Consider the following 26,388-nt stretch of genomic DNA (forward strand, 5'->3'; position numbering starts at 1 on the left):
TCTTTCCTCTATTGATCGAATCAAAGTGTGAGTGCAATTTGCTGTTTTGTATTTTGATTACTGTAATGCTCTTTTTGGCTGCAATCCTTTATACATTTACCTGGGGATGAATCCCATCGAACCTTCAATTTGCCCCTTGTTTTTTGTAGCCTTTTTTGAACAGTTGCAAGGGATTGTAGAAAGCAAGTGAGTTGAGTTGTCTACCTCCCCAGTCACCTCACATTCCCCATGCTCACAATGAAAGCCTAAATCCCTTCTCCCCTGCTCCCTTCACTTCTCCCACACTTATGAGGCAGCAGCAAAGTTTATCTCTGCCCCATCCTTCTTCTCTCACTCCATGCCTCCCTCATATTCTTAACTCCTCAATGTAAATCTCACCTCCATCGCAAATAGGGATGTAAAAAAGCATCCATTTCCCTTCTGGTGTGTGCTCATTGCATACAGCAATGTTTCCATTTTGCTGCAGTTCAGCTCCTGACAAAAACACAATGCAAAAGGGAAGAAGGGGACAGTGTTGACTGGGCTGATTTCCATTTCCGATAGGGGACAATTAAACAAACACCCACAATTTATGCTTCTGTTTCCATTTGATGGAATTCTCCAACATTCCCTAATCATCCACACATGGCCCTTTTGTGACTTTTCTTCTCTCCAATCTCATCTATTTCTTTCACCATCTTGCTTTCAGAGCGCAATCATATGCACATTTACCCAGAAGTCAATCCCACTGACTTCAATAGGGCTTCATGCCAGCCACGTCAGCATGCGTGGGATTCCAGCCTTTGCCTTTCTTCTCACCCTTCTTTGCCTTTTCAGCAAACTGCACCTACTGAACTGCAGTGCCCTTCAACCTCTGTAGTGGCTCTGCTTATTTCTGTAAGTTACTCTTGGCTGTTGGGTTGTGTTATGAGAGCTGTGCACCTACATTCACTTTTGTGATGACAATAAATGAGATACACAGAGACTTTTCTGTTTATTTCTTCAGCTGTTCGTTTATAGCAATTTTTTTTACTCAAACTTGTGAAATAGGGTTCATTTCATTCTATATGCCAAGAGAGTGAGGGAGCGCACTGAGGAGCTTTGACACAAAGAGAGAAAGGAAGAACAATAATGTGCCAAAAATGTGTTGTTATGATCTTTCGCATGGGGCACTGTCGCTGGGAGGGGTCTGCACTTCAGAGTCAGTCTGAACATGATAAAGTACAAAAAGTACAGCTGCGGAGTCCTTTTGGATAGTGTGGCAAGACATGTGGAAAACGTTTCCCGACTTATGAAAAATAATATTGGGGCAGAGCATAGAAAAGAATTTAGGTAAAGGGGGGGGGGAGAGGGCATTTGAGCAAGCTCTTATACACAATCTTCCTGATAAGATGTAGGGGTATAAATCTAGTGCCTCCATGTAGAAACACATAATAATTATATATAATATAATATAATATAATATAATATAATATAATATAATATAATATAATATAATAATATAATTAGATGGAGTAAGACCCTTGGGTTTGGTTGTTCCACAAGCTCCACTCCAAGTGGATTGTATCTACAATGTTCGTAGGAACAATGGACGGAGGAGAGCAGCCTTGCTTTGGGCAGAAAACACACCATCCATTTCAAAAGAGGAAGAAAACAGCCAACCAGCAAATCACCTACACAACAAAATACAAATACATAGATCAATAACAAGCATGGGTTCCAAAAATGAATGTGAGAAAGGACAATCTTGCTAGCATTGGGGCTTTTGAACATTAAGGACCATCTTCAGGTGGTATAGTAGGGGAATATGTCCATCCCTAAACAAATAGAAATGGGAGACAAATTCAATTCAGATTGCATTTAAAGACCTACTTAATTATATGTTTCTGAAATAACGCAAAAACTGAAACACGCCCGTCCTTTGAAATCTGCTCTTCTCTGAATTTTGCAAACCAGCTCTCCAGCCCAGCAATGTGTAAAAAATGTGCATTATACTAGCATAAAACAAAATTACTGATTATATATTTTAAAAGAAACTTGTTTTTAACGAATATTTTAGACTATCTTGTCAATTTCTTAGAGACCTTTTAAGCTGTATATAAATTTGGTTAAATAAAATAAAGTGCCCATGTATTAGTGAAAATAATGTACAAGAATGCTTTATTCTAGGGGAAATTGCTTTGTGAAAATGTGATTAGGCCAAATTAGATACAAATGTATATATTGGGAGAAATTCTCACTAAATTGCTGGTTAATTTTAAGCACTTAAAAAAATCGCAAACTGTTGTGGAAACATAGAAAATTAAACTTAAGATTTTTTTGGGGGGGGGTGAGAAACTGGGAGAAATGGGAATTGACAGATTCACCCATCCCTGGGGTCACGAAGAGTCGGACACGACTAAACAACTAAACAACAACAACAACCGGCAACACACGTGCTTGTTTTGGACAGAAAAAAATATAATCTACACTGTCTCTAAGAAATTAAAAGAACTAAAGAAGAGAAAAGGGTTACAAGAGAATGCTAAGAACAAGACATCTTTTTAAAATCAGAAAACAACACCAATTCAAAAGACAGCATATTTTGTCTTAGAGAGGAGAATCTTTTCATTCCATTAGTTGAACAATCGCAGTCATCTAACGGTCAACTGTTGTAACCAGTTTTGACGCTGTATAATTACATGTGGAAAACAGTGATTGAGTCAACTTGCTAATTTAATGACTCAAATGGAGCATTTCAGAGTAAGCTGCAACTTTATGCTAGTTAATCTTTGTGGTGTGAATACTAGTGGGCAGCACCTAATTGCTGGCTACACAAGGGAGCCTGCTAGACTATTCATTAGATATTTGCTAGAAAAACCATTGTTGTTCAGACACAAGCAGCGATTTCCCTTGGAACACCATTTCAATTGTGTTGCTCTTCCCCTATATACTGAACCGAACGACGGCACCTGTTGGACAAGTGATGCTGAGGCATCCTTTGTTCCTAGTCTGCCTACAACTACGGGTAATATTCAATTAAATTTTACACAGAGTAGACTCATTGAAATTAATGCAGCCAACTTAGTCATATTCTTTTAATTGAAATGGGAAGACTCAGAGTAAAGTGTAGTTGAATGCCACAGTATGCCCTTTCTCAATCACATAGAACTTAACTGCTAAATTCCATGCACAGTACATGAGTTTGCATCATGGAATGCCATCACAGATACATGGCTTGTGATCTCACATAGGAAGAGGTCATTCCTGAGACTTGTGGTAACAGTGATGAAAGCCCCACTCTTACCGTACTTTTCCATGTATAAGATGAGGTCTTTCCCCATTAAAATCATGTTAAAAACTTGGAGTCGTCTTATACATGGGTGGTTCAGCGTGGGGACGGGTGATTGGTTGCTGCCACCAGCAGTAGTGATTGTTCTGGTGATTGGTGGCTGTGTCAAGGGCTGCTGTTGATTGGCTGTTGTTGTGTTAATTGGGCGGGCGATTGGCGGCTTCTGGCTTCTGCGACGTGTGCTACTGGCAGCGTTGGCCATGCAGGTGAGTGATTCCCCCCCCCCAGAAAAAAGGTCAACAACTCACGGCAATCCCCCCCCAAAAAAGCTCAGCAACTATGGGCAATCTCCCCCATTTTCTTAAATTTGTGTCCCCCAAAATAGGGGGCGTCTTCTACATAGGGGCATGTTATACACGAAAAAGTAAGGTATATAGATTCTGTGGCACAGGTGAAATTGAGCCTATTTGAGGTTTGGACCATCTGCTACTACATTTTGAACTTTCCTTGGCCCTGAACTATATCTTGTTGGGTTTCTATTCCTCTCACTGTGCAGATATGTGGGATTGGTTCATCACATGTCTGTGTGATGAACAGCACCAACTGTTGGAATCATGGGAGCGGATGTTTACTGTACTCTGCTTCCGTTTGTTTTTGCTTTCACTTCTGACTCCTCTCCGAGGAAGACCAGAGAGAGGAGACGTGTTTTTTTTTTTTGTTCTGCCTTGTGCTTAATAAAGTAGTTTAGTGCTTACAACCCCAGCCTAGTTCTGACTGCGTTTATCTCTGCTGGACTCTGAATGTGTGCTCAAGGTCCCCAAAGCATGAGTCACTATAAATCATTGTGGAAAGTGGTTCAGAATTCCCTAGAGCTGCACGCTGCACGCTGATGGGAGAGACAGCCTGGAAACATTCCTGTCGTTTGCCTGGTGGTCGTCCTAGCCCCCGGCCAACCTGACATATCTATGAATGTGTCATGATTGATGTGGCCCATGAGTGAGGACCATGTTGGTCACAGGCAGTGCTTTTTTCAGGGGTACACAAGGGTGCACAGTACTGGCACCTCTTTTTTCTTGTTAAAAAGTGTGGCACTTACTGTAACAACTTCATGGTGAGTACCAGCACCTATTTTTCGGGGGGGGGGGGAGCGCTGATCACAGGTAACATTCAGATCATATGGGATAGGCAAATTATACCTCTTTGCATAGCTGCCAAGTCTCCCGTTTTTCGCGGGAAACCCCTGTATTTTAAAACCGTTTCCCACTGGCAGCTTGGATTGGATAAAATCCTGTAAATCCCCCAGATTTCCTACCTGCCAGGGAGGCTCCATTTTGGGTGCCGGCGTCACCCAATTTCCGGTGCCCAGACATGGGTAACGCCACACCGGAAGTAGCTCCGCCCATGCCTGGGCACCGAAAATCGGGCAGAGCGGCACCGGAAGTTGCTTCTGGTGCCTCGCCGCTGCTGATCCCACATTTTTCAGTGGGAGAATTGGCAGCTATGCCTCTTTGGGGACAGCAGCATTGGCAGGCGAATGATATGTGACTCCTCACAGTAGGAATGGGATCTGGTACTAGAAAAGCAAGAAATGCACAGTAACATATGAACTGGCCTTGTTTTCAGAAGGTCCTTTTTCTTCTGAAGGTGAGAAGGATGGCATTTGTGAGACATGCAGCATAATCCTAGGCATGTTTACTCTGAAGTGAGTCCCACTGATATCCATGGAGTTTAGCCTCAAATAAACATGCATAGGATTGCAGTGGAAGTGGATGCCTCTTTTCTCCCCTGCCCGTTTATGCTTTTATGGAGGCTGATGGCTGTCCAAAGCCATGTGCTCGCAATCAGAATGCAAGGATTTGCATTTAAAATGAGAATCTGCAGATTTCTGCTCCTTAATCTAGGCAACCAAATGCAAGTATATCACTGTATATATTGCATTGTGCCTACTCACTGCGAAACACCCGAGAAGGGATAGAATGGCAAGTTTCTCCCGATAGCTGTGATGAGATAGACTGATGTTAATCTGGACTGACAGTAATTTATGAATTCAGCATCACTTGTATATTGCCTGGTGTCAAGTATGTGGCTATGCATTCGGAATATGTGCACCCTAGGCACCGAACAGCTGGCTCTCTGCTTTCATCACTGAAGGCACACATGCTGCCTGTAACGACAGCCTGTTCTGTGATACCTGTATTGTGCAAAGTTTGGAGAAGGACCAGCTGTTTGCCTGCAGACCAAATGCATTTGGGGGCATTGTTAGCATGGTAACACTTCTGGCTCTTCATCAAAAGTCATTTGGTCTTGTTAATAATATGCAGGCAGCAAAGCTGACAACTAAACCGGTACTAGTGAATCCAATACATCTTTCTTAAGTAGAAAAGGAAAGATTGCATTAGAAGGTCTTGGATGCTGATGAGGAGAGAAGAGGCTCTTCCTATCACACCCAAAAAGTGGAAGAGGAAGCTGAGCAAGGATGTTAAATGGAAAAAAGCAGAGTTCCATTTCATTATCTGCCTTGCAGATGGATGGAAGTGTTAGCTTTTCATACATTTAATTTTATACCAACACCACACAAACAGAAATGCTTGCTGCTTCTATCCTACCACCCTAAACTGAGAAAATCTGGCACAATACCTTGTGTCAGGGCAACAGCAGCTGTGTAACAAGCTCATAGAATCATAGAATTGTTGTGTTGGAAGGGACCACACAGGTGGCCGTTTTTAGTTAGTTAGTTTATTAATTTGACAACAAATTAGTCCCAAAATGATTTACAACAAAAAAATAAAATATGGGAATAAAAATACCTAAGGGTAATTAAATACACAAATCAGAGTAAAAACACAGAATCACTGGTGTTTCCAAAATTCCCTCGGCAAGGAAAAAGTCTTTGCCTGGCACTGAAACAATGACACAGGTGCATAGCTGCCAAGTTATTCCTTTTTAAAAGGGATTTTCCCTTATGCTGAATAGGCTTCCTCGCGAGAAAAGGGAAAACTTGGCAGCTATGCACAGGTGGTAGCAGGTGGGCCTTGCTGGGAAGAGCTTTTCCTAGGTGCAGAGCTAATACAGAAAAACCCTGTTCTCTCATTACCATCCTCTAGACCTCTCCTATACACACAGAGGGTCTCAGACGATGCTCTCAAGACCTGGGCAAGTTCGTATAGGGAGAGGCAGTCCTTTAGGTATAGGAGTCCCTGACTGTATAAGGCTTTAAATATCAACATCAGCTCTCTGTATTATTACCATTATTTCCCCACCAGAGTCAACAGTTTCTTACCTGCTGTTCACCACAAGGTCCCAGGTCAATTTATAGCATTTTTTAAAAAACAAAACACAACAAAAACAAAACAAATAGCCAGCATGTGAGCAGTTCTAAAAATATTCACATCAAGTCTCAAAGGGTTAGTGCAAAGGGCTGTGATTTCAGAATGTGATGATAACTACACAGTGAAGGTGCCAGGTGCACCTATGTGGGGATGGACTTCCACAATTTGGTGTAATGCTTCAGGGAATCGGCTCCCCCCCCCATGGCAGTAGATAAGAGATCAAACGAAAGGAATGCCTTACTAGTTAGAATCTTTAATAATCACAGTGAGAGAACAAAAAACACATTTCCTATAAATGGTGGTGCTCCCAATTAAGGCTACCCCCCCCCCACTTCTGTCCCTATTAATCTACGTCACTCCTACATCTTGCAATCTGAGCTTGTATCCTCTGTGCTTTCTGTTCTGACACTTTCTGAGCTCTCTGTGACTTTGGAGAAGGGGGTGGATGCTATCCAGAGACTGTGAATCTGTTTACTCTCTTTCTTCTAGTGTTTCTTCTGCTAGATGTTCCCCATCCAGTATTTCCCAGCTTCTGCCTTCTGAACTATGCCCCTCTGCAAACCATTGTTCTAAATCTATGCTGTCCTACTGCTCCTGGGAAGATTCAGGATCTGGATCAGGATCAGGGGAGGGGGTAGCTCCAGTCATTCTTCCTCAGTGCAGCCCTCCTCAGCACAGTCCCTGACATTTGAGGGCTGCCACAGAAAATGCCCTCTACCAGCCCACCAACCCTAAATTTCTGAGTATGGTGGCACTACCAAGAGCTGCTCTTAACAATCAAGAGGGTCTGTAGTGGCCCTGATAGTGGAAGTCTGCGCAGGAACTTTTGCTAGTGCGACAGGGTTCCCCTGCTCTCCTCCCCCTGATCCCTCACCAAATTGTTGGGGTGGGTGGGGTGGGAGAACCCCCAGAACAACATTCAGGGGAGGGAGAGGGGAGATTTCTCCATCAGGCAAGCAAAACTGAGGTCTCCTCCATATATGATCAGGAAATATATAGGAATATCTCATTTTTGTTTTCTCCAAAATGTGTGTGTACATGGGAGTGAGATATTCTCTGAACATCCTTTGACTGTTAACTCTGGTGGCACATTTATTTGCTCTAACAAATGAACATTATGCTCCGATGTGCCAGAGCAGAAGCCTGCCTAATACTCACCTTGCCAACCCCATTTGCTGATTTGCCACACAACAGAGACTTCTGCCCACCTAACAAATTCTCCTTGCTCCTTTCCAGAGATGGATTGCTTTACCCAAAGAAGGCATGAAGCCATTTGCTGTGAAATATTTCTGTTCAGCACTGCCTAGACTCTTAAAAAAACAACAACCCCTGCATAAATGATAATTGTACTAGTAACATGTTCTTCATTGTTCTCTTCCTGCTTATATTTCAGTTAAGGAAACTCAGGGACAGATGCAACAGCTGCTGCAACTGCTGGAAACTAAGCCTTTTTCATTTTTTAAAAGAACCCCACTCCGACTGACCATCCATGCGCTCTCCTACAGTTACAACACGTTCAGAGAGCCCTGAGTTCAAAGGCATACTGAAAGGTCCAACGTTAAGGAGAGGATATTTGAGTCCTTGCGTCCAGACTTTGTGCCTTTACAGAACTCAAATAACAATCAGAAATAGCACCTAAAAGCATTCTTTAGACACTTTCTTTGCTTGTTCTTTGCTTTTTCTCCAGGGTTGCGCACCTGCCATGGAAAATGTCAGCTATGAACCCTGCGTTGAGCTTTAACAAAATTATTTCCCACAAATAAACAGTGGCACATATGTCTGACACACAGAGGAAGAGGGAAATAAAGGTATTTCCCCTCTTTTGGGGGGATTCTTTATTCGCTTGATGTGCAAATAGCTGAAGAATAACAAAAAGTTATATAAAAGTTCCCTAGGGAAAGTTGCATTTCGCAGGTGCAGATATATCTATATCTATCTGTCTCTCTCTCTCTCTATCCACCTATCTATCATAATATATAATATGAAGGCCAACATTTTGTATCTATAGCTATGTAGAGATTATCTACAGCTATATTTCTGATCTAGACAAGACAGAGCAGGGTTGGGCAAGATTCAATTTTTAAAGGTCTCTCTGTGCTGAAGGCTGGATTAATTTTTCTATCTTATATGTGCCACATCCACATGCTATTACATTGCGCATGCAATTTATATATGCATTTATGCCTCCCTAAATAAATAAATAAATGAGAGTGTGATTTCTCCCTGTCCCAGTGTCCATATTTTTCTCAAAAACCAATATGGGAGGGACGTCAGCCTCTTAGTGCTATCGCATTATGATCTAGTGACCCTGAAAATAGGGTCAGAAGGAGGTCTACCTGCTAACTGGAAAACTAATCAATATAATTCCACCATGGAGTTGGCACACACAGAGCGATGTAAACCTTCCCCCTCCCTGTTTCTCTAGCTCAGTCTATGTGCCTCCTTCAACGGAATATAAATGTTAAATTTCAGTACTCAAATAAAATATTGTTATTTTTCCTGCACGATGAGCTGAAGTTTTGTATTTCTAATGGTGATTAGTCTTTCAATAGATGATCTGGATTTGAGATGGCTTAGTCAAGTACTAGGACTTGACTTTTTCGTTTGTAAAAGGCAAACAAACAAACAACATTTAAAAACTTTAATGCTGAAAATGGGAGTAGCATAACAATGGCGAGTCTAACTGCATAAACTAGAGAAACTCCATCAAATAAACCTGGAGCTTCATTTGCATTTGCTGTGGGGGGAGAGCAAGACAAAGGGTAAAAGGTCACTGGTGACTAATTTTCTGAAAACTAGCAGCTTGTGTAAGTAATAGAACATTTATTGCATTTCTCTGTCATCCCAGCAATGAGCTAGAAAATCCATAAGAATTCCCAGCTCTAGCCTTTATTAAGGTATAGCCCTGGATTAGTTTAATGTCCAATTTAAAGTCACTACTTGCACCTACTTTGCTTACTTCTCTATATATGAATCATTTTCTCGTCCTGTTATTTCCCGCAGTAAAAGTTACTAAAAATAAGTGTTTAAAAATTTAAAAGACAGTTGCTTTTTTTTAAAAAAAGTGTTCTCTCTCTGTGTGCAGAGTGTGTCCTCTACTGAGATGTAAAAAAGCAGCATACAAATATTTTGTTGTTAAAAAAAAAGAAATCAAAAGAGAAGAATGTGTTTTCCCTGGTATGCATAACTCCTTCCGCTTGGCTTTGGCAAATATTATAATTGGAGTTTGGTCAGTAAAAACCAGAGAGAAGTGATACTTGAATATTCAGTGCAGGAATCCTTGGACTAGCAATTTGTCCATCTTCAGAGACTTGGCATCGGGACAAATAATTAGATTTTCAGCAACTGCAAACTCTTATTAATTTGCTTGACAGGATGAAGGATGCTGAGGAAAAATGAAACGAGGAAGGGCAGAATCATATAAATTCCTAATCTGGCACTCCTCTCCCTAGGCCCTCAGGATCAATTCCAACCCCCCCACATGTGGGTCGCTTGGAATTGCTGGACATCTTTCAAGACAATGTAATAAACTTTTTATCTTCAGTGCCAATCTCATTGGCCACATTCACAGCATGCATTTAAAACACTATGGTACCACTTTAAACAGTCATGGCTTCCCCCAAAGAATTATGGGAGTTGTAGTTTGTTCCATATGCTGAGATGTGTTATGAGACCCTTATTCCCCAGAGTGCTTTAGCAGTCAATCCCCATTCCCTGGGAGTGGGAACTCTGGGAATTGTAGCTCTGTGAGAAATATGGAGTCTCCTACAATTCTCATCACCCTTAACAAACTTCAGCTCCCATAATTCATGACTCTTCAAAGTGGTATCATAGTGCTTAAAATTTATGGTATGAATGTAGCCATTGTCAAATCTAGTACTGTGCTATGAAAATCACAGGCTCTAGGCCAGGCTGCTGCCAAGGGTCATTTTAGACCATCCTAGCACCATATTATGAAAACCATGGACCCTGGAATAGGGCCTTGTGTTAGACCGTCAAAATGGCCTTGATCTCCATTGTTGGTGGGTAGACTCTCTGTCTCGCAAGTGCAGGGCAAAGTACAGAGTTTCTGGACTATACCACAACCTTTTTGTGGACCACCTAAATGGAGGTTGATGTTTATTTTTTAAAAACCTCCAGGGTCTCAAGAGCTTGCACATCAAATGCCTTATATGAATGCTAGAGACCGGGAAGGACTTTGGTCTTCCAAATTCCAGTGCTGCGCTGTGTGAGGCCCAAATTTTGTTTCCATTCTGCTCGATTAAATATGTCCTAGTTGTGGCACCCAAGCTCAGTGCCCAGTGCGGTGGAATCACTCACACTCCCCTAAATCTGCCTCTGCTAGAGATAATTTTAATATTTCCTTAAAAAACTGCACTGTAGCTGACTGTAGTTCAGCGCCTCTTTTTTCCTAGCATCATACACAGAAGGAAAAGACAATAAACCTGTGAGAAAAATCAATTCATCTTATTAATATTCACCAAACACTTCAAGCTTCACCATCTAGGCTAGCCCCCAGGAGAAAGTTCTGCCTGGAACATATAGCTCCTACTGGCTTCTTTTCTTTTACTAATCTCTCCCCCCACCTTCATTTTTGCTTCTCTTTTTCATTTTTCCTCCTCCTCCTCCTTTCAAAGTGTACATCCTACAGATGGCATCAGAACCAAGACTCAAACTCTTTGTTCTCTGGAAACATTAAGTGGCATGTGAAAATAGGAATACTTTCCCTGTACTGCTTGTAAGTTAATTAGATAGAATACTTGTATTACAGTTATTAACTGCACCTAAAATAAACATTCGGATTTGTAATTCACCGACTTCTGAGTTAGTGAAATTGTGTGACTGCAGAAAACCTGTAATTTCTCCCGCCCATGAAGTCAATTCAAGTTTTTATACAGATTGATTTTTTTCCTTTGCTTTTTTCATTTTGAAGAAGCAGGTCAGCAGCAGGGATGCCAACTTGAATAAAAAATTGTGGGGCCCAGTTAAGCCCCACCATGTGTAATAAATCACATGACGCAGTGCACACAAACTATTTGAATGGGAGTGCCCATCAACTTTGCAGGGGCCCGTTCCCCTCAAATATTTTATTCTGAGCTCCCCACAGCACCTAGGAATTGGCTCCTATGCCTAATGTGCTCTTATTGCAAACCACAGCATTGGAAACGGACAAGGTCCTTGAGATGATCTGGCCAGCAACATGTCTCCTTGCCCTTTGTCCCGTTCAGATTATGAAAATTTGCAGAGGGGTTACGACCAAGCAGATTCAGGGTGTGTTCAATGCATCCTTGTAGAAGGGAGTGATCCTGGCTGTCTTGAAAGATGTACACCACCATTTGCCAGCAACAATGATGCAAGACAGCAGGGTGCAGGTGAACACACACACACTGCTGTCACCTTCTGCGACTACTAAGTAATGTGTTCGCACCTTGCTGGGCAGAAATGTCTTTCTGTGGAGTGCATTGACTAAAAGAGATGGAAGCTAGGATTTCCAGACTCCAGGAAACATGCCTATATATTCAGGGGAAAATGTTGACGTTGGCCTACATACCTGAATTGGGTTATTTTTGGATTTCGGCAGCATTCCCAGCATTCCGAACAACAGCATTCCAAACGTTGTCAAGCAACTATGGCAGAAAGGAAACCACAGTCATCAAGCATGCAGCTACTGGAGGATGAATAGGTTTTGCTAATTTGCAGCACAAAATAGAGAGCACATTCATTTACTGTGTGTCCTTAATGGCTGAGGCTGCTATCCTAACCATGTTTACTCAGAAGTTGTGAAATAATGTTTTTGGTTGCTATTAATATTTCTGATTCAGCAGCGTGTTTTGAGGAAGCTCTCTCAAACCATTCATGAGCTATGCAACAATATCACTGCTAGGAAATATAGCTTATTTCAGCGGGGGTTGGGGTTGGGGGTTGGAGAGCATACTGTATCCTGAACACTGGACCTTCTTTTTGCAAGGCAAATGAAAAGAGGTCGTCTCGGATTAAGAAGTCTTGAGTATCAACACCTCCATTTGAACTCAATAGCAGCTTCAGTTGCCCAGCATCTCTGAAAACTAAACCAATATTATTTAAAACAACCATTGATTTTGGATGGCCTTCTTAAAATGCTGTTACAGAGCTTGTTTTCTCAGATTGTAAGCACTCAGCAGTTTTTGAAAGACAGACCCTAAATTCAGTGTCTCAGGCTTGGCAGCCAGAAACAGAGCAGTTACTTTTCCGAAGGTTGACCCATCCACCACCAATTGCAAAGTTTGAGCTGGCACTCAGCAGTCAGAGTTTAATTTTGGTTTACTGTCTGCGTAAATTGAGTATTCTGATTTTATGCACCTTTGTCCTTAAACTGGTGCCACTGCGGGTGCAATTGAGATCGGATACCCTGTGGGTTTTAAAGGGTCAACACAGAACCAATCCAAATCTCTCCTGGAGCTCTTATACGCGTCATAGGTACCAATATGTTTTGCCATGGGGCAAACTACAACTCATCGGGATCCAGGGATGCTCAGCCTCGTTGCAGGTTCTCTGTGCAATTGCTGGGCGGGGGGCAGAATCTGCAGTGTTTGTTCCTGACATTGGGCAATTGGGACATATTAGGTTTGCTGCCTGCCTCACTGCCCAGCAGTCTCCCTGCCTGAGCTGAGAGAGCTGGTCTCAGAGGCTGCGTTGAACATGCTGCAGGGCATGTTGACACCACTAGCATATGCCACAGGGCATGCTGATGTGTCGTGCTGATGCTCCACGGCTGGTGCATGTTCAATCATCCATTTCCAGAAATGTCATCTGCTTCTGTGCACAGAGAGCTGAGTTTCTGCTGCTTGTTTCTTGAAGGTGGACTTTTGCTCAGGAACTTGAAGCTCATTAAGCAGGAATATTACTGGAAGCTGGGTATTAGGAAGGAAAAATGTTCTCTAAAAGTGTTTGGGAATTGTGTCCTGAATACAAACATCCTACATTAACTGGACTACTCAAAACAAAACGTGAGGATGAAATTAATATCTTACCCTAATTTGAGCTGGGGTCTAAATACAGCATTTTCAAATGCATTACCTTGCACTAAGTTGTCCCGGCATGAAATACCGGGGTCTATGAAATATGGGGTCTAATCCCACACACACATCATGATTCCACAAGATTTGTCAAAAGACTAAATAAGAAAGTCAATGTGCTATGGTGGATTGATTTGGATTTGGCCAGGACCATGTGGATTTAAGCCTCCCTCCATCAATGAAGCACCCTGGATAATTATGGACAAATCACCCATCTCCCAGCTTCACCTCCCTCCTGGGATGGCTTGAGAATAGGTGAAGCAACCCCATCAATTTCATAAGAATGCAAAATGGCACCCAAACCTTGAAAAGTGTGTTGAACCACAAATCTAAATGCATGCATCAACCTTAAGCCATACTGTTTGATAAAATACATTTCTGATTTCTCTTTTTTTAAAAAAAGAACGATTAAAATATTAAAATGATGTTTTAATTATACATTTTGCCTAGGGTCATGCTTGTTTTACCCAATACTTATTGTTAAAATTTCTTTTATTCCTTAATTCCCCCCAGGATGCAGTCACGAAGTGGCAGTGTTATGAACTCCTGACCAGAAGAACAAAGGCAATCACACAGTGCCTGCGTATTTATGATCTGTTTTCACAGCATGGAACTTATTTCAAAACCACCTCTCTCCTTGAGTTGTGCAGTGAAGTTTTCCTTCCCCTGGGCACAAGTCTTCTGTCTCACTGGCTTCAATAAGTAACTTTTTATTGTGTCTAATCATGTGCAAATGTGTTAAAATTGGTAGTTTTTAGCAAACAGTTATGGAACATATTACCGTAAGGCATTTGTTCATGGCGTGACAATTATTGGCCCTCGGCCATTTAAATGTTTTATTTAATAATGTGGGAATTTCAGTGTGTTTTCCTTTCATTATTTTTAACTTGAAAACAGAAACAGAAAGCTCCTTCTTTAAAGTTAAAACTTTACCGCCGAGAGTCTGTCAAAAGCAATATAAGCATCTGGATTTTAAAAAGGGAGCTTTTTGCAGGATGTTAATTTAATATACTGGCATATTTCATGCATACTTTTTATATTTTGTATGCTTGAAGCTACCTCGACAGTGACCACCCAGAAATAAGAGACTTCTTTTCAAGATCCCGAACTTAGGAGCACAAAAAAAGCTGTCCATGAAATGTCGTGACTCTAATCTAAGGTGATACTTGCCAACCTTAGGGGCTGAATTACAGTATAATGTTTCAGCTGACCCCACAACATATCTATGTAGACCATAAAAACAGGCGCGCGAGAGAGGCAGACAGACAGACAGACAGACAGACAGACAGACAGACAGAGGGGGGAGGCAGGCATGACAAACACTCTAAGCTTAGATTTCCTATGAAATAAACTTCCATGACAATCCCATTTTCAATAGGCAACTTGGGCTGCTGTCTTGAATTGCATTCAACTCTGTGGAGCGGGTTTGAAGCAAAGGGACCTGTTTTATCCAAAAAGAGACTCCAGCTCCATTTTGTATACCGTGGGTCACATTGCCATGAAAACTCTAATGGACTTGGATTACATCACAGATTTACACTGCATTTTACAGATTTGGACCAACATTTCTCCCAATGTAATTTTGACTCACCCTCCTAGTATGTTGCCAGGCAGAATGAAGGCCATTCTCCCTCCCTTATCAAGATCTTTATTCACTACTGCCAGGTTTGAGAATGCTGTCAACAGGGCCACCACTATGGGTTGGCCACCACAGGGGGCCCAGCTGACAGCATTCTCAAACCTGGCAGTAGTGAATAAAGATCTTGATAAGAAATATTATAAAAAAAACAATGGGAATGCTGCTTTACCTTTATGCATCTGTTCAACGAAGGCACTGGTCACACTTTTTTGTCAGAATGTTAAATAAATGGTGTACTTACCTTTGCGAACATTCATTTTGTTTGTTTGTTTTCAAAAAGCTGAAGAGTTTAAGGGATTTCCCCATCAAAATGTGATGTGTTTGATATGACACACACACAGAGAGAGAGAGAGAGAGAGAGAGAGAGAGAGAGAGAGCGAGCGAGCGCTGAGGCATAGCTAGAAACATGCAAGTGAATTTGATCAAAGCAACAATAATCCTAACAGCAAAATGAAAATATATATTTTCTTCTGGGCAGCTTTGTGTCAGTGGGATCTGTGACTTCCTGCCCTTGAGAACATCGGCTGCTTTGAAAGATCTGCCTGTCTTTCTGTCATTTTAATGGACTGAGAAGGAAGAAAAAGAACAGTCCCCCCTTTTCCAATTCACTTAATCAGGTGTCAGCCCACCCATGAGATGGGGTGAAGCAGCCATTTCAAGTGTCTTGTCTGCTATGCCACCTCCACCGCTGGTGAAGAAACAGCACCAGTGGAGAAGCACCAAATTCTGGCAAGATCTGCCTGAGATCTCGTTGAAACCTGCACCACCACATAACCTAGATATGCGAGTCTTCAGTGGGGGTGGTGTGGCATGACAATGGCAGGGGGGGGGCAGTACTTCCTGATTCACGATGCACTACCCCTGTTCCCAGTTAGCACCAAATTGCTGGCTCATCACAAATTATGAATTCTATTTCTTTGTATCCACTCCCAATTCCCCCCCCCCCACTTTTCAGGTCACACACACACAAAAATTACACCTGAAGAAGAATCAGGCATAAGTAGCCATCCTACTCATTGCTGGAGTGTGGGCACATGAAGGCTAAGTTGGAAGTGACTCCAAGATGTAGGGAGTGTTTAAAGTCTGCATGGCACAAAAGTTAAGAAGGGAACCTTAATCTATGATTTCTAGACTTTTCAATGGACGAGCGACTCTTTAAATGCCTTACCCCTTCACTCACACCAAAGGGTTTTTTTATCCTAGAACATACATTCTTCAGAGAGATACAATGGCCTCACTTGTTCCTACTCCACCCTGTGCCAAATCTCTCATCTGCAGCACAACCCACTTCTTATTACGTTACCATGCAAGTTTCAAACAAGGGCTGTTCCAAAATTGAAAATCTTACAGTAGGCCAAAACAGAAAGGAGATGAATGAGATGAACTCACATAGTTTGTCTTTCAAAATGCTCCCTGAGTGGTGGGGAAGGGCCCTCCATTTATGTTTCTTTTAAATAAACACAGATATAACTAAATATATATTGGCATCAGTATTTATAGACTCGGGATATCCAATATTTCTGGAGGAACAACTTGCCAGGAGTGCAACAGCTGCATCTAATTTCCATAAAATGGAGCAGATTGTTTCAGCTGCCCTTTAATATGAAGGCAAGGCCCACTGAGTATATCCAGTATTTGATGGTCTCTTCTGATCCAAGTATTTTGCTCTGTGCAACGTACGGTAGCTGGTCCCTGTATCTTGATGCCCCATGCATGCTCCTGGAAGCATTAATATATTGCCATTCTCTCTCACACACGTCCCATTCCATGGGTTGGAAGCGCAACTGAGCAGCATGGCGAGGCCCGGGGGGGCGCATGGCCCAATTCTGAGGGGATGCAACAAGGCGTCCCCACACAGACGCCAGCTTCTGCGAGGATCCCCACCCCACCCTGGTGAAGGCAGCAGAGCAGTCTGTTGGTAGGCTGCTGCTGCCCAGCCACATCCTGGCAGGTCCCATCTCCAGCTCCCCATCCTTCCCTGCCTGCCTTCCTCTGGGGGTCTCTGTGCCCAGGAGCCCAGTGTGGCCTTGCTGCCACTTCCCCAGCAGAGGCTGGCAGAGGGCTCTGTGCAGAGGCAGAGGCTCTGTGCAGGCCAGGCAGAGGGCTCCATCCACCTTCCTTGTGCTCACAAGGACAATTTTTTGAGGCCAGGCTTCTCTTCAGTCTACAGGCTAGTAGGGGGGTCACTCAGGCGGCATTAGTAGCTTGCCCCCCGCTACAACCCACACTACACTGCTGCAACTGAGACTATTTGGAAAGCAGCAAATCTGAGTATCAGCTGTTCATACACAGAAGGATTTTGGAAAGATTCTCTTTGCTATGCGTATGCACCAGACACATGGAGAAGCTTTGAAGGATCTTAGAATTGTAGAGTTGGAAGGGCGCTCAAGGGTCATCTAGTCCAACCCCCTGCAAAGCAGGAAGCTCGCCTAGATGATACATGACAGATAGCCACCCACAATGTTTCCTGGGATGGTACCTGAGATCAAGGAGCAGGTTTGGCTACAATTGGATGCCACAGTGAATCAAGACGATGGCTTGAACTTTTCAAAACTGCTCTGATTATTTTTAGCTTCTTAGAATTCCCAAGCAACTCCAGGTACCAGTCACAAATAAAGCTGGTCAGCATGCCAAAAACAATGCACTAAAAGGGAAGTGTCAGAGGTGAGGCAGTCTCTATATGCACACAGACTTCCCTGAGTCCTGGAATTCAGCACGATCGGGGTTTCAGTAATGTGTGGATGGCCAATGTGATTGGAGCTCTCCTCCACGAGAGACTGAGCCACAAGACCTAAAACTGCATGAAACACATTCCATTTAAAACAAATATTTCTTCTATCCAACTGACAACCGATTTCTCAGCTGCCTCTGGATAAAATAGAAGTGCATGCTTGGTTTGTCCTGTTGCTGCAACACCTTTGGTTCTTCACAAATTCCTGAGGCTACCTTACTCAAAGGCCTACCTTTTCCATGAAGCCTTTGGTACGACTATTTTACCCCACATAAGCCCAGGTAAATGTATCTGTCATGAAGTATATTCTTCCCTAGATACTGCTTCCTAGTCCTACATCTCCCTCCCATTGCTGTTGTTTCCTCTGTGGCGGACTTCAGAGTGTAAGTTCCCCAGGTCAGGGGCTATTCCCCTTATACTCTGTAAAGTGCCATGCATATATCAGTGGTGGGATGTATTTATTATTTATTTATGGGACTTATATGCTGCCATTTTCTCCAAGAAGCTCAAGGTGGCATGCAGAGTTCTCTTCTCTCCTCATTTAATCCCCACAACAACCCTGTGAAGAAGGTTAGGCTGAGAGGCACTGACTGGCCACCCAGTGATATACAAATAGGTTTGGGCTGTAGCATCTTCTTGCCATGTGCTGCCAGGTCCGGCTGGCCTTCAGTTCCGGGGTTCTACAAGTCATCACTGTTGTTGTGAAAGGCTCGTTGGGTTTCTTTCTTTCTTTCTTTCTTTCTTTCTTTCTTTCTTTCTTTCTTTCTTCTTTCTTTCTTTCTTTCTGCTTGTGTCCTTCTGCACAGTGCCATGCTCATTCAATAATAATTTCATTATTTATACCCTGCCCACCTGGCTGGGTTTCCCCAGCCACTCTGGACAGCTTCCAGCAAAATATAAAATAATAATAAAATGTCAAATATTTAAAACTTCCTGATACATTCATGGTGCAATGCAAATAAAATAGATAATTTATAAATAAATGAATAATAATAATAATAATAATAATAAAATAAATAAATAATAAATCTAGTATGAACACATATAGTAAATGGGGCTTTGCACTGCAATATTGTTTGATGTCCAAGCCAGCCTGTAATGTTCTCCCCTCCTGCCTTCCATGCTTCCAAGCAGCCATCATCCCCAATATTTGATAAAGCAGGTTGATATTTAATATCATAGATTGCATAACAGGTCAAATGTGCAGATCAGAGGAATTATGGAGCGCATATTATCTGGGATTCACTTTTACAAGCCTACAAAGTATTATTTATTGTTCCGTGACTGCTACCAGTTGGCTGATGATGTCACACTTGGCTTTTTCCACATCTTTTTCTGTCACCCTGGTTTCAACTGAGGGAAACTCTACACTGTGGAGAAAAAGCAGGAAGATGTCAGAAAGCATGTGCTCTGATTTATCACACCCCAAACATTCCGAGAACACAGACAGTATGTAATGCCTGATAGAGTGCTTTTGCATAAGCATATCAGCAGTTCTCTCCCCCTTTGTCAGTAGTACTAGATAAACGGGAGAGTTCCTGTTCTCTGGTGTCTCAGTCAGTCAGTCAGAAGACCTGTCAGCAGCTCTGTGATGACCATCTGGGGGAATCAGACTCTTGGCCCAAAGCAAGGTGACGTAATACTCAAGGAGCTTTGGCAAGGACACGGTGGATTAGGTTAAAAACCTATCATATTTGTTAGTTAACTGGATGACAGCATTGGAGCGCACAATAAAATGCTTTCATTGATGCTTAGTAAATCCCTTGAGTTCACCACACTTGCGTACATGTTGAGCTCATCTTCTAGGCTGGGATGAAGCTCAGAGAAAGCTAGTTCCCCTTTTGTCCCAAGAATAAAATCTATCTATCTCTATCTATCTATCTATCTATCTATCTATCTATCTATCTATCTATCTATCTATCTCTATAAATAGGGCATAATCACAACCCAAGTTTTATTAGGAGTGTTAAACATGGGCGTGGCCAGCAGTCAGGGATGATGGAAGTTGTAGTCAAGCAACATCTGGAGGGTCAAAGGTTTTCCACCCCTGATTCATTCCATTAATATATTTGGATTTACTTATTTTTAACCTTTTACACAGAGCTCCAAAACAAGAGCACAATTCTATCTTTTAGGATCTTCACTGGCTCCCAGTATGTTTCTGAGCACAATTCAAAGTGTTGGTGCTGATCTTTAAAGCCCTAAATGGCATCGTCCCAGTATACCTGAAGGAGCATCTCCACTTCCATTGCTTAGGTCCTCCTCTATATTGTGAGTGTGACCATATGCATACATACTTGGGGGTAAGTTTCATTGAACTCAGTGGGGAAGGAAGGAGGAGGAGGAGGGGGGATTTCCATCTAACTGGGTTGCCCCAGCCACTCTCGGTAGCTTCCAACAAATTAGAAAACCACACACACACACACACACACACACACACACTCAAACATTGAGAACTTCCCTATACAGGACTGCCTTCAGATGTCTTCTAAAAGTCAGATCGTTTTTTATTTCCTTGACATCTGAGCGGAGGGCATTCCACAAGGCTGGGTACAGCTACTGAGAAGGTCTTCTGCCTGGTTCCCTGTAATCTCCCTCCTAGCTGAATGATAGGGGTGGAGACACTTCTTCAAGTACTCAGTATAAGGCACAAATGGGGAACCTGTAGCTTTCCAGATAGAACGGGACTAAAAACCATCCCTAACCATTGGCCAAGCTGGCTGGGTGATGGGATTGAGAACTGAACAACCTCTGGATAGCCACAGGGTCCCTATCCCTCTTGCAAGGCATGTAGTAATAATCCTTGAATCAGCACAAAATGGGATCTGGTGGCATGTGGATTTATGTTGTAGCCCTGTTCCTCATAAAGTAAAGGCAAAGGGGCCCCTGACCATCAGGTCCAGTCGTGTACGACTCTGGGGTTGCGGCGCTCATCTCGCTCTATAGGCCGAGGGAGCCGGCGTTTGTCCACAGACAACTTCCGGGTCATGTGGCAGCATGACAAAGCTGCTTCTGGTGAACCAGAGCAGCACACGGAAATGCCGTTTACCTTCCCGCCAGAGCGGTCCCTATTTATCTACTTGCACTTTGATGTGCTTTCGAACTGCTAGGTGGGCAGGAGCTGGGACCGAGCAATGGGAGCTCACCCCGTCGCAGGGATTCGAACCACTGACCTTCTGATCAGCAAGCCCTAGAATCTGTGGTTTAACCCACAGCGCCACCTGGGTCCCATACTGTTCCTCATACAGTACTGAAAATGGTGTGCAGTGGATCGTGGTTAGGATACTGTCATGCACCATCAGTTTTTGAAACCTCTCCATTTCCAAAGAGGTTTGCCATGCGGAGTGTGGGATGGGGATGTTATTTGAGAACTACAAGTCCAAAGCCGCCTTGGGATCCTGGCCAGTGTTTGCTTTTGTATTTATTTGTAAGACTTCCTGCCAAGTTGCCACAAGCAGGCAGTTCTCCCAGCTGAGCTCTGTTGCACTCTGCCAACCTCTCTGAAACTGACACACATCTGCAAGGCTGGCTTGTGTCTTCCCAGCAGAGTAGTGCTACTTTCCAAGCAGTGGAGTATCCTTGCTTCACTCCACAAACCCAAGACTTGCCTTTTTAAAGCAGTTCTGGAGCTTTTGACCCAGGAACCGAAGCCAGCCAGACCTGGCAGCACATGGCAAGAAGATGCTACAGCCCAGGCTTCTATTACCTGGAATGCTATGTCACAAAGACACAAAAATGCCAAGAGGGAAAAAAAAACAATTTTAAACATCAGTGTTTTTCATCAGAAAATAGATCACATACTTCCTGCCAATATATCAGACAAGAAAAAATATCAAACATCACCAAAAAAGGATCGACAGAGAGAGAATATATACAGTACACACAAAACACAGACACACACACACAATATACAAAGCTTAAAACATATAAAAAAGCAACGAATCCAGTACTAAAAGCCTACACACACCATAAAATTAACAAAATATAAATTGGAGTTTATAGACAGTTTATATTTACAGTTAACCTAAAACTACATCAAAACTAAATCAAACCAGAACTAATGATCATCACATTAATTAGAAATCGTTTAAGTACTGTATATATGTGAACAGTGGAGCAGAATTTAGAAAGTAACTTTTCCAGCTAAGCTCACACATTTATAGAAGAATCAGAGAAGGGTGAGAGACCAATAAGCTTCTTGGTAGGTGAAGCCTTTTTGTAAATTATTGAAATACATACATTCCAAGACAGTGTGCAATCTTACACTTTATTTTCACTCTGTAAGCTGCCCAGAGTGGCTGGGGAAACCCAGGCAGATGGGCAGGATACAAATAAAAAAGTATTACTACTACTACTACTACTACTACTACTATGCACCCCCCCCTGCTTCTTTCTGTTATACTGGTCTTCATATTCCTCTTGTTTATATATAATGTTTGCCTTGAGGATTATTGTAACTAAGACTGCATACACACTATACATTTAAAGTACACACACACCCCAGAATCCCGGAAATCGTGTCCTCCCTCTAAGAGGGCATGTGTTGCGGTGAGACCTGGTAGCCAAACCCTTGTGTGGTGGGTGGGTACGATTGGATAGCCACAACACCCGATTGGTAGGTCCCTTGAGGCTTATTTGCTGGTCTACTTATGAGGCGAGACTCTTTTCAGCAGCCTTTTCAATTGCTTTCTTTGGTGCACTGCGTGTGGGTGAAGCGATGCTGGAGTCAGCACGGGACAAGGTTTCCAGGGGCTTACTTCTGCAGGACATTCAGCTGTCTGATGCTGAGCTGGTGCTCACTATTCGCAATTCAAAAACTGACCAGTTGGGCAGAGGTGCCTTGATGAGGCTACCTGCCACTGGTAAGCCTGGCCCTTGTCCAGTTAAGGATGCCAGGAAATAATTGGCACTTTGCCCACCTGGGGATGGCCCCTTCCTAGTTCATGAGGATGGGTCCTTGTTAAAGAGGCATCAATTTGCTGCAGTAATGCATAAGGCAATTGCAGCGTGTGGCATGTCGGCCCGTGAGTTCGCAACTTATTCATTCCGCATTGGGGCAGCTACTACCGCTACACATTGGGGCCTGTTGTGACGTGTTTGTTTGTTTTTAAAGAAATGTTCTGTTGTATTTTGCTTCTCCAAGCAGGCCACTTGAAGGGCTAACCCAGTCTCCCTGGTTAACTGGCAGCAACATTCCATGGGAGGCGTGGCCTGCATGGGGTTTAAGGGAAAGGGGAACAGTTATGTGAGTTGGCGGTTGGGGTTTTTTTGGTGTGGGAGCTTGGGTGGTTGTGGAGAAGGGAGAATTAGAGTAGGTGAAGTAGTGGATAGGTATTCTGTTATTTGATTACCAAGAACGTTACCTGTGAAATTAAGTTTGTACCAATGTTACCAGAAAGCAACCATTAAGATTCAAGCCAATAAATATCCATCTTTAAAGTGTCACATTAGTAATCGTCTATTTCATTTTCCAGTTAAGGTACCCAGGAACCCAGGTGGTGGGGAACTCTTTTAAACTGTCAAAACTGCCTTTTAGAGGAGAAAGGTTAGTTTGTGGCTGAGAGTGCACCAAGAAAGGGGGGGGGGCTAAAGGAGGAGACAGGTTCTGAGTGATAATAAAGTTACCTCAGGAAGGAGGCTAGCTTTATAGTAAGGGAGGTTCTAGTGAAGGGAAACCCTTATCTGAGCACACATAGGAACAGTCTTATTTATAGCCCCAAGTCTATATAGGTACCTGGTCACGTTTAGGCTGGAAGAGGACTCTCTTTTATTTCTGATAACCCACAAGTGCTAGAGGGTTTAAAGAAAGGCTAGAGGGATAAGTGGGAGGTTTGATTTACCTCAGAAATCCCTGCTAGTGCTTTTAATAATTGAGAGGTCAGAGTTATAAGACGGAAAGTGAGAGGGACTTTCGTCGCACCTGTCCATCGACAGGATTAAGGATTTGGGCCGTTGGAAATCCGAAGCATACAAAGGTTATGTTTGGAAACGGCGCTGAGGTGCAGTTGCTAACATTATTTTGTTCGTTCCTAGGTCCGCCTTCCTTGCACATTTGGATAGTGGGGCACAGCATTGTCCACTGGGCCAGCAAGAGGGCGGCGGAGTCTGATTTGGACGTAGGCTCGGGCTTCCCAACCATGTGAGACTGTCCTGGATATCCAGATGAGGAATGCGTTGGGAGGAGCTTCTTCCAATGGTGCGGGCGAAGGTGTCTGCAGAAGGCATGCCTGCGGCAATGGTGGTGCAGCTGGGCGAGAACGACCTGCTGGAAGCTCCAGGCTTAAGCCTGCGGACCCGCATGCAGGAGGACTTGGAAGAGTTGAAGGCAGATCTTCCTCAAAATATTCTGATCACAACTGCTGCCGCGACGCGAATGGAGAGGAAGTCGTTGCCCAGCTGCCACTGAGAGGGCCAGGAGGCACGTCCAGAGCACAGTGGCCAAGAAGGTTCTGGCCTTGGGCAGAACAGTTATCCACCACCTGGGCATTACCTATCACAATGCATCCCTTTGCAGGCTTGATGGGGTTCATCTGTCTGTGACTGGGAATGATTTATGGCTGACCTCCGTGTCAGCGGGGTTAAGGGATTGGTTGCAGGTGTGAGTGGTTGGCGGAGAGCACGGGTGCTCTCGTGGCGGATAGGATCTGGTTCAGGGATAGGGATGGGGGAACGCTCTCACCATCCCTATGTGAAGGGTATTCCGTTAAAGGAATCCAGGGACTCAATGGTTTGGTCAACCCTGCGAGGGGTTGTGCCCGTGCCTGAGTCCAGGGGGACATCTGGGTGGTGGACATAGCATGTCCCCGGCTTTCCACCATTCCGGGTGTTCAGCCTTGGCTGCCCTATGGTAGAGCTCTGGGTCAGCGCTACCTGAAACGTTGCAGGGAGCTAGTAGAACCAGAGTCTATGCAACCACTCACTTGCTGTAATCAATAAAGTTGTGGCTTAAATTCTGCCAAAAACCAAACCAAAAATTTGAGTCTTGTGTGAATTTATTTAAGGGGGCGGTTTAAATGTCTAAACAGCTATAGCTTGGATTTGCAAAGGATGGATGCTATAACTTTAAAAAGGTTTGTTCCGTGTAGCCACAAGGCACAAGCCTGTGGCCAGCATTGATGGCTACATTGCTCAAAGGATAGCCAGGTTGCAGAGGTTTGTGAGTGCTGAGCAGGACGCTAAAAGAGAATCAGATTTAGTTACATTTTCAGCATTGGAAAAAAGCAGAACTCTAAAACACATTCTGAAAAGTTAATTAGAGGCCTTATTTGTTCCACATGCTTGTTAGGTTGTTATTGAAACAGATTTTCTTTTATTTGAACATTTGGGTAAGTATAATTGACTTTAAAAGCAGTCCTGCTGAGCTGCATTTGCATAGCCTAATTAGTTTAACATGTTCAATTTTAGCTAATACATTTTTCAAATACATCCTTGAAAGGGGTGGGTGGAGAGACAAATCTAGAAAAATCTAACATCTGTGGCTTTAAGGTCACCAAAAAAGAGAGGGGAGGATAAGAAGTATTTATGCATGCTGACTAAGGGAAAAAAAATGCAGTTTCAGGGTGTGGTAAAGAATGCATACTTGGTTTCTTCGGCGCAATGGAGAGAGTCAATCAATGTTCAAGGAATTAGGCAGCTTTAGGGTCAGATTGTAAAAATCCATAACCCGAATAATTTGAATGGGAGGGTGAGATGCAAAAAACAAAAAGTTTGAAAAAGTCAATAGTACTACATGAATTCATTAGAACAAACATGGCGGGGGGCCGGGCAGGATCTGTGATGAAAAAAAGAGGCACAAACTTCTAGGAAAAACAAAGAAAAGTGTGAATATAATTTGTGGCTGAACCAAATTTCCCCTTTGGGGATTTTTTTTTGGGGGGGGGGAGAGAAATAATGGCTTCTATCCAACTAAGTGCTACTCAGAGTAGACCCATTGAAAGGAATAAACCAATGTAAATAACGTCCTTTAATTTCATTGAGTCTACTCTGGTGTGTCTAACACTGGCTATAACTCAATTGCTGTAACTGAAGTAGAAATACAATATATTCCCAGAATATTGGGGAGAACTGTAGCCAGATGACTCACACATCTGCTTAGTTTGCTGTCCAGATATTAAGTGTTGGTTGGCAGCTTCAAGGTCCCTCCTGTCCCCTAAGAAAATCAGATTTGAAATGGGTGCCCTTTAAACCCAGGGCCCCTTCAAATGGAGAGCTGTCCTTTGTAATGAAACAGGAAAAAATAGTAAGATTAGCACTCATGCTGAGGATAACATGCTGCTAGACACCGAGATGCACAGAACAGGATCCAGAAAGCTGCCTTCTACAGAGTTGTACCACTGGTCCAGCTCAGTATTGTGGACACTGACAGGGAGTGTCTCTCCAGGGTC

This window comes from Zootoca vivipara, chromosome Z1 (genome assembly GCF_965207765.1).
Source record: "Zootoca vivipara chromosome Z1, rZooViv2.hap1.1, whole genome shotgun sequence".
In the NCBI taxonomy this organism is placed as follows: Eukaryota; Metazoa; Chordata; class Lepidosauria; order Squamata; family Lacertidae; genus Zootoca; species Zootoca vivipara.